Source organism: Rattus norvegicus, chromosome 17 (genome assembly GCF_021556685.1).
Source record: "Rattus norvegicus strain SHRSP/BbbUtx chromosome 17, alternate assembly SHRSP_T2T, whole genome shotgun sequence".
NCBI lineage: Eukaryota > Metazoa > Chordata > Mammalia > Rodentia > Muridae > Rattus > Rattus norvegicus.
The window spans coordinates 59,176,566-59,186,601 of NC_141550.1; the positions used below are offsets into that span (position 1 = coordinate 59,176,566).

The 10,036-nt window shown below is 40.5% G+C and overlaps 1 pseudogene; it reads right to left on the reverse strand.

The window, feature by feature from the left end:
- Nucleotides 1–8,738: 8,738 nt before the first annotated feature.
- Nucleotides 8,739–9,130, reverse strand: Rps24-ps12 (ribosomal protein S24, pseudogene 12; annotated as a pseudogene).
- Nucleotides 9,131–10,036: the final 906 nt, after the last annotated feature.

Here is a 10,036-nt window from a genome sequence, read left to right on the forward strand (position 1 = left end):
TCCTGAGATTGTAGGTGATAGTTTTTGGGGAGACACTAAACTACTATGCATGCATGATGCCATCTATTACAGATTTTGTGGGAAGTGATGCTAATATAATCCCCATCTTATACATGAAGAAATTAAGTAGAGAGGGCTTAGGAGACTGTCTAAGCTAACCCACTAGGAATTGTGAGGAATTCAGATGTCTGTTTAGACAGTTCACTGTGATCTACTAACATTCCCTTAAAACTTAAAAATTTAATTAAAATTTGTAAGCTCCATCACTCATTTAGAATAGTTTTGTGAATTCAATAAACGCATGTAGACTATTGGTAACCAGAGCACATTTGCTTCTCATCGTCCTTAAGTGGAACCCTGCTGCTCTGTCAGACCTGTTTCTTTCTCCCCTGCACAGGTGGGAAGCCTGTGCTGAAACTTCTTGCTCATTGTATTGGAAGTAAAAGGTGAGGACCATAAGTGACCCATTCATACTGGAGAATGCACTTCTCATATGGCACAATGCAGAGAACTGGCTGAGCACCTCTTCCTATCCACACACAATGCTAGTCTTCTCTAGAGGACAGGGCAACGAGGCTCCATCTTGGAAGCAGGGATGCTGGGCCTTCACCAGACACCAGGCCTGCTAGTGCCTTCATCTTGCACTTCTCAAGTTACAGAAGAGGGAAGGCATAAATCCCTGTTCCTTATAAATAACCCAGACTGTGGCATTTTGTTACAGGTAACAAGGCACTTACCCATAAGCTTTAAGGATGCTTATTTCCATATTAGAGTTTGCTTTGCAGGGAATCTGGATTTTCATGAATACCAAAAATGTTCTGGAAAGTAGACATTAAAGTGAGATTATGGAGATGAGACAATGCACACAGAGGCACCAGTGTTGCTGGAAGTTAGAGCACAAAAGTCGCCAGAATAATGTGTTGATGGTGGTAGACCTGGGGAAGGCTGGAGAATTTCAGGCTATATTTACTGTGTGTAGGGTGTGTGGGCTTCCTTTCTGTTGCTGTGATAAACCACAAAGACCAAAAGCAACTTGGAAGAGTAAAGGCTTTATTTTGTCTTATACTTCCAGGTTACGGTACATCACTAAGAGAATCAAGAACAGAACAGGGATACAAGATAGGAGCCTGGAGCAGAATCTGTGGAGGAATGTTCCCACTTGGCTCACTCAAGCTCATGCTTAGATAGATTTCTTATAGAGCATCCAGCACCACCTGCCTAAGGATGCCACTGACAGTGGGCTTGACCTTCCTGCTTTAATTAATAATCAAGGCAATCCCCCACAGACACATCCACAGGCCATTCTGAGCTAGGCACTTCCTCCACTGAAGCTTCCTTCCTCAGATGACTCTAGGCTGTGTCGTTGACAATTGCTAGTTAATTAGATATTTGCGGTGAGGAAAAGAGTATTATTAGGATGACTAATGTTGAGCTCACATGTGCTAATGAATCCAAAGGCTTGGCGGCTTAGCATCACATAGGATTATTTCTACCTTGCATTGTATTCTGGTGTTGTTGGTAGGTGGCCTATGGAGAGGAGCTCTACTCCATAAAACCTCTCAGGGGCCAAGGTAAATGGTTCCTCCCTTTTCTTGTGGTGATACACACTGTCTCTAAGTTCTCTGAGGCTATGTATAGAGCAGGCACATTCTATGGTGACTATGCTACACCAAACAGCCTCTCTTTGACCTCAAGTGAGGCTATCAAACATATTTGCTGAACATAGACTATCATCTCTTGATAGTGAAATGAATCTATGTTTTGAGCTTGTTGTCTTACACTATTACTAGGAAGACATGACCAGGTGTCTACTAATCCCAGACAGGGAACCCATGACAAATCAAAATCCAACTTGAATCAATGGGTTTTATTGGGGTTACTTACAGGAGTGTAGGTGAGGGAGTTGCTTGTAGGAGCAGAGGTGACTCAGAGAGCTGCATCACCAAAGCCCTATCTCATCAAGGGCGACAGCTCTCAGTAGCTAGAAGCTGAAACACACTGTGTGACTCCAGGGCAGCTTGACAGGTCTGAGAGTGTCTCTCAGAAGACCTTACTGTTTGTATAATCTTGGAGAGGGGGATCCTAGTATATCTGGTCAACTTCAGGGTGTTCTTAATTCCCCTTAATGGTTTCCTTCCTGAGGTTTCAACATCCTCCCTTGGGAACATCCTGAGTCTGAAGAAGCTTGCCTGCAGAATGAAAAGATTATCTTGGAGGAAATCATTATACAGCATGGATTGAGTAGGAAAATGCATAGGATGTTACTTACTGCCCGAAGAATGCTGTACTTGGCGGTCACAGTGGAGAGTATGTGGGAGAGTGGGTGGCAGGTAGTGAACTGAAGTTCTCCTAGGAAACCACATTTATGATGAAGAACTTAATGGAACTAATTGGAAGTTCATGATTGTGGAAGGTGGGAGTCTGCAGCTCGAGAGCTAAACATGCTTCTGGGCGATCTTTACTCTCCTCAACAGCCTTTTACCACTAATGTCTGCTTCAGACCTCACATCTTTGTGACTATTAAGTAAAGGTTTTGGAGTGATTAAGAATTCTAACAGCTTCCACTGGCGGAGAGTATAACAGGAGATTTGAAACTTAGATAGGAGAGCTCCCCTCTGCTGCTACCTGTCACTCACAATGACCCAGATCTGAATTCTTGGGCCATGGTTACTCACACTTGATTCAGAGTAAACACCTTTATTGCCTCTGGAGCAAGGCTGTGTTTTCGGCCGACATGAGTGTGTGGCTGTGTGTTAGATGGGGGTTTCCACATGGAGCGTAGGACGCAGAATTGTTTATCCAAGCCTGGGTTTTCCAGAGTTTACACAGGATGGGGACATGGGTCAGAGAGTGCTGAGGGTTTTAGAGCACGTTGCAAACAAAGAAAAGAAAGTATGGAGATGAAGCTGGGGGATAAACACCCCTGTGCTCCCCCAGCCCTCCTAAGCAGGTGATTTGATGGCCAACTTTCTTCTGTGTCACTCTGCTGGGTGAAAGTCTTCCACTCATCTTCCCACAATCTCCACTGCTGATCAGGGTTTCCTGGCACAGGATGGACAGAGTCTTAATGGTTTGGCAACCTCCCCTTTCAGTCTCTATAGAAGTGGGTTATTAGATTTTTAACATAATAGGCTCCAAAATCATCTCCCTTGATTTTCTTGATCAAGAGGTTTAAAAAGTATTAGTATCCTAAGTTCTCCTTCAGTCATTTATTTTTCTTGCATTAGCTAACTTGCCAACCCCACTGCTGTTGTGGAAGTCCCTCCTTTACAGCAGTATTTGTCTCTCCAACCATGGTTGGAATTCTCTGGAAAATGAAGAAAGAGACCTGGTAAATTTGATCGAAACTGTGAGGCTTTCACAGTATGCACCAAGGCAGCCTCCCTGAGAAAGGTGTCAGGAATTTGAATTTTTCATACAGAGATCTTGAGAGTCTCATGAACTTAGTCTGAGAACACATACAGCCCTGTCACCAGGCTTTTCTTTCAACTCTGGGAATCTTGGGGATGCAGACTGAGCTCTTTGGGTCTCAGGAAAGGATCCTTAATTAGGAAGTAGCATCAGACCCCAGAGGGGGTAGGTCATTCGATGATTGGATTTCCTCTGAAGGAGGAGTGCTCTACAGGAGCTTGGGGAGTAGAAATAGCCTGATAAGGACTTAAGAGACTTTAAAAACTCACCATTACTCCCTGGCCCTCAGTTCTGACCCTTTCATCAATTCACTACACTGGGTGGTGAGCAGCAAGCAGGAGGACCTTACTGGACCTTGTATCAAAAGCCAGCAGGTCTTGGCTCTCTGGCTGAGGACCACTGGCCTCCTTTGCTTCCTTTATACAAATGACTCAAATCTGAATTGGAATGTTACTTAGGCAATTGTAACTCTCATACATAGAACTTTGTATCCAGAACCATGTAGTTTGAATATTATAAAAATGCAAATGGTGAATATCACAAGTGGAATAAAAAAATTGTTACCTAGCAAACATTTTTGGAATGTGAGGTTAACATAACAACTAATTAATTTGAGGCGGGCTCTGGAACAAACTATTCCAGTCATAATCCCCTAGACATGATAGGTGAAACCCTGGGCATCCAGGCCATGCAACCCAGAAATGGTCAACTCACAAACAGAAAATCAAGAGAGTTCCTCCATTTGCCACATTGCTCTCTGCTATTAGTCTCCAAGGAGCACGGCACACCACTGGGGACTAGCAACTCCAGATGTTAAGGTTCCTTGCCCTTCAGAAGGCAAAGCACCAACTACTACCAACTACCTTCTATCACCAACTACCGTCTATCACCAACTACTGATGTTGCCAGGAGCTGAGCTAAGACCCTGCCAGACCACACTGCAGGTCAGATGCACTTGGCACCTAAGGAACTCTGTGGAAATCCAGACTGACAAATTATTAGTGAAATTTCCTGCAAGCAATACAAATTGGCAGGACTTTTAAGGACACTCAGAAGCAGCCTTGTGGATACTATGGCCAGTGTCATCTTACAATCTTACAGCTTTTCAACAGGTTTCTCCAAACTTGGGAAACCATGATGATTTGAGCTCTCTCTCTCTCTCTCTCTCTCTCTCTCTCTCTCTCTCTCTGTGTGTGTGTGTGTGTGTGTGTGTGTATGTGCATGTGTGAGTGCATATGCTGTGTGTGTGCATGTGTGTGTATGTACACATGTGCAGGTACATAAGGGTGCAATCAGAAGTTAACAAAGGTTGTCTTCTTTAGTTACTCCCTATCTTATTTGAGTCATGGGCTTTCATTGAACCAGAGGCTTACTGATTCAGACCATCTGACTGGAGAGCTCCAAGGATCCTCTCAACTATGTCTCCCCAGGACTGAAATTATGTGGGCACATTGCCATCCCTAGTTTTTAACATGGATGCTAAGGACCAAACTCAGAGTCTCGAATTTGTACTATGTAGCAAGCACTCTATCCATGAAAACATCTTCCCTACTGTGTAGTAAATCCCTAACCCTAGTAAGTCCATGTAAAGAACATACAACTCAGTTACAATATTTACAAGCTGCATGCCTAGATTGGGCAGATTTACCACTACAGTACTCTATTCCCCAGCTAGTAGATCCCTTGTTATTTGTGGCTTCTCTGGGTCATGTGGTTCTGTTTTATCTTCTTTCCACCTCCTCTTCCTTAGTCTTCCTCTGTCTCCTTGTCCTTTCTCTGCCCCTCCTCCTTCCTCTATTCCATATCTCTAAAGCCTTTCCCTCCCACTGCCCAATCAAAGTCTCGAGCCTTTATTTGACAGTTACAATGGGAGAAGGTTCACACAAAATCATCTGAGTACATGATCCACTCCTAGTCGAGGCAGCCTCTCTTGAGGAAGCAGAATTAACATAAAAAACAACATTTCACTCTTTTGTCCAATTAAAAGACTCTTTTCTCCCAGATATAAACTGAGCACAACTATTACCATTGTGTACTTTATAAAGTATAAGATATACTTAACATCTAGTCCATCAAGTCTGTCAATTTAGATAAAGCACTCTACTATCTATTCTAACTTAAAAAGCTTATAATTTTATACCTGAATTATGTCCTGGTTTTAGCTTGTATACCATCTGAAGATCATCCTCTCAAATCTATGTCATCTCTCTCAATACTAAACAGCTTGAGTTGGCTCTGAGATTACAATCAGTCTTCAACTCTGTCAGAAATCCAGGAACAACTTAAATTTTACCTGAAACTATAGGAAGGACAAAGCATTGCTTCCAAAGCTTAATCAATTTGTAGAGGCAGTTGACTACCTGGATAGTCTTTCATTCCTCAAAATGTTGGAAAATTAGTTTTTAGTCTTCTGGCCCAGGATCATCTGACAGACCTTTGTAGAGCAGGATTATAAAGGACTGCTTACCCTGACTTGGCAGAGCTATCAGTCTGCATAGTGTGCCCTTTTCCTGGACTGTATTTTTGTCTATAGATGAATTGAGGCAATTCTTGCCTAGTGGCTATCTCAATATAACTGGAGCAACTCTATTGATTTTCAGTTTTTTCTTTGAACTAAGAAAGGTGTGATGTCAGGAGCAGACATTTAGCCTCTAGTCAAATGATCTTTAGTAATTAAATGGCCTTAAATGTCATATTTTGTGGACTTCTGATGCCTTTGAAGACTACTCTCTCTGCAAAGTATATCTGAACTGTTAAGCCTTGACCACTATCAGCCATTTAATTGAAATACCTTGAAAACATCCTTTTATAATTAACTTAGAACCATGAGTTTGTTATCTGGGCCTTAACTCGTAGTGTTTAATCATCTAACAATAGTTTGTAATAGTAGTAACAGAAGGACTGGGTCTAAGCTTTGTATTCTTCTATGTGTTGTATAGGTACAATGTCTATCTAAGAGTAACAATATTAATTCCAATTTTGTATCAATATAAGAAATTCATACCAATGGAAACCTTAAATCTACCAAAATAAATTCTATAACAATGTAAGAAATTATAACTTTTACTTTCTATCAATTATAAAGATCTCTACTAATGTAAGATGTGGCTATGCAAAGTTTGGTTTTAGAGTAAATTTAACGATCTATCCCTATTTGTCTATTCCTGTAATCTTCATGGTATTATATCCCCCTTTTTCTCTTTCACCTAAGAAGAGAAGGATAGAGAAGACAAAAGGAAAGGTAGAAATCTCTGAATCTAAGCTCTCTAGTTTTCTCCCTGTCCAAAGCTACCATATTTGTAAAGTTTTCCTTAAAATGACAATGTATCTATAATTCATAAAATAACTAGAACCATCCATTACAACAGAAGGGATTGGTATTATGATCCTTTTTGTGTCTACTTCTAATTAATTGGGACAAAGAATTCCATTCTGGAGACCCAAGGGGAAATAGGAAAATTGGCTTTGTCAAAGGAGGGCTAGTTGGCATAATTTGCCTTTCAGTTTCTATGTGTTGAGAAAGTTCATTGCTTAGCTGATATCTTGATTATTACAGTCTGAAAGGCTGGATAGGTGAGCTAACTGTTCTGGAAAAGTTCTGGAAGCAAGTCTTTAAAAGAAGCAGCTTCAATGTAGTTGAGGTAGAAACAAACAAGGAACAGGAATGGAAGGTCCTGGAATCTCAGCATCTCGAAGTGTGAATCTTGTCAGGGCTCTCTTTTCTTCTTTCATCTTGTAGTAGACAAAACTTACAAGCAACATAAAGACATTTACATGGAGTATGCAGGGTGCCCAGATTGGTTAATGAAGATCAATAAAGAAAGATGAACGCCTTTCTTCAGAGGTTAGTTTGATCACATGATCAAACTACAATATAAATTTCCACTCATGCCATCTTAAAGAATGGTATGTAATAACAAGTCATGAGAATTTTGTACCCAATAAGTGTTATTGGCTGTGAGTAGACATTTTAGTCTCAGCCAGTTCCAGAGCTGTCTCCATATTCAGAGATATAAACATCACTACATATACATCATCTATTTTGTTGATTGTGTTAGTCTCCCTTTTCTTCTCCATCGCCATGGTCTTCAGGAGGTCTCCCTTTGTCATGTCTATTTTTATTAACTTGGAAGGAACCCATAGTTTTTCTTTTCCTGTAGAAATATATGTATAACCCCTCCCCCAGTGTAACACATTTCTTTATTTCCATTCTGATGTCAGAATATCCTCAATATAAACAGGTTGGTTTAGTTTAGTAGTTTTTCCCCCCCACAATCCAATGTCTTTCAGCAGCTGAAATGTTTTGTTCATTAGCATTTAAAAAATTTAAGGTTAATAAAACACTATGTAATTTATCTCTGGGAGTTTTTTGATGCCCCCCCTTTTGAATTGTCTATAGAATTTGTCTCAGCCTTGTTATCTGGTCTCATAACAGCCTTTAGAGCAGTTTTTTGGAGAGTTGTCCCATATGTCTCTTGTTGCTCTACATTCCCTATGTTGGCTTTTGTCACATCTCTGACATATTCTAGAAGGCATAGGCCCCCTTTGGGGATTAATTTGTTTTTTCCTGCAGTTATTTCTGAGATGACCCTGCTTACCACAATTAAAACATTTGAAAGTTTGGGTCATCTCAAGGCCTCTAGTAGCAGCTTCTCCTATTAAGGTCATATCAGGCAAATGAGGTCTAACATTAGCCCTATATGTAATCCACTCATCTATTGATATTACCCTTGCCCTTAATGGTCTGATTACTTCTTTGCATTCAGCAGCCACATTTTCAAAGGCTAAAGACTAGATTAGTACCTTTCTTGCTGTTGGATTCAATACACTCCTTTCTACAGCTGAGATAAGCCTTTGCAAAAAGTCAGGGAAGGTATCCTTTGGACATTATATGACTTGGGGAAATGGTTCAGTTCTTTCTCCTGATCTGTGACTTTGTCCCAGACATTTAAGGATGTTGATCGACACAATGTCAAAGTTTTTTCTATAGCCTATATCTCTGTCTCAGTAAAGTGACCTTCACCAAACAGCTGATCTTTGGAAATCTCTCTACCCCTGGTTTTATTTTGTTGTGGTATCTCTCCACCATGAGAACCATTATAAATGTGACACAGACTCTAGTATTGCTTTTGCCATATCCTTCCAATCTTGAGGGATTATTCTATTTTTAATAGCTCAAGAAGTCAGGATTTGTTTTATCATTGGCGCTGATATTTCTTTTTGTCATAGAAGCTTTTTAGTTTATTTTATCCTCTCAGAAGTCTGTATATCACAGCAGAACATCAACTCACCTCAGAGCTACTCCTTTGGCTGTGCCCACTTTCCACTCACTTTTTGCCAGCACCAACATTGGCCTTCGCAGTCTCCCTGACCTTCTTCTTTCTGTTCTTGCGTTCCTTTCACTGTTTGCAGGAGGACTTTTTCTTCTCGTAAAGGCCATGTCCTGCAAGTCTGTGTTTAGGCTCATTCTTCTTTGCATAATCTAAAGAACCATAGATCATGTCAAAGTCAGTTGTTTTGTCACCCTGAAGTGGGTTCTGAATCCAAATACAAAGATGGCATCTGGTGAGGTATTGTACATCTTGGCCAGCTTTTCCCGAATTTCTGTCTTTGGTACTGTTGCCTTCCCAGGATGAAGGGTATCAGTGACCATCTGTTTCCTCTGAAGCAGACAGTTTGTAATAAACTTTCTAGTCAGGATGGTTACTGTGTCATTCATGATGGATACAGTGCCAGAGCTGAGGGGCTTGTATTCCTAAAGAAATGGAAGCTAATTTAAATTTTTTGAATATGGAGACTGAAGAGATGGCTCAGCAGTTAAGAAGATAAGAGTCTGTGCTGTTCTTGCAGAGGATCTGAGTTTGGTTCACAGCAGACATATAGAGTGGCTTACAACTGCCTATAACTCCAGCTCCAGGGACAATTGATGCCCTCCTGCCCTTTCAGGAAAACTCCACTCATATGTACACATTCACACAAAGCACCCATATATATATATATATACATATATATATATATTTCAATTATATATATATAATTGAAAAATAACAAAAAAATCTTTAAAAAGTTACAAATACCAGCCAGCCATTGTTACACATACTTTTAACCCCTGCACTTGCATGGCTGAAACAAGAGGACCCTGCATTTGAGGCCAGGCTGAGTTATATAAGGCAAACTTGCCTCCAAAAAATTGCTAATGTAATATATGAGCATGTAAAACCTTCAAGTAAAAGAGAAGATAAAAAATTAAAAAACGAAAAGATAAAGAGTATAAATTGGTATGTCTTATGCTACCTGTGACGGCTTGGTTTAATAGTCAACCTGACCCAACCTAGAATCACCTGAGAAGAGTTTCAACTGAAGAACTGTCTATTGCGGGTTGGCCTGTGTCTATATCTATAGGGCATTATCTTGATTGATTTTGATGTAGGAGGACCCATCCACTGAGGACAGCACCATTCCCTAGGTAGGAGGACCTGAACTCTATGGAGAAGGGGAAAACTAGATGAAAGCAAACAAACAAAGATCAATTTGTTTGTTTTTTTTTCTGTTGTTCTTGACAGTCAATGTGATGGAAATAAATCTTTGAGTTCCTGCCTTGATTTCCCCAAATGATGGACTATAA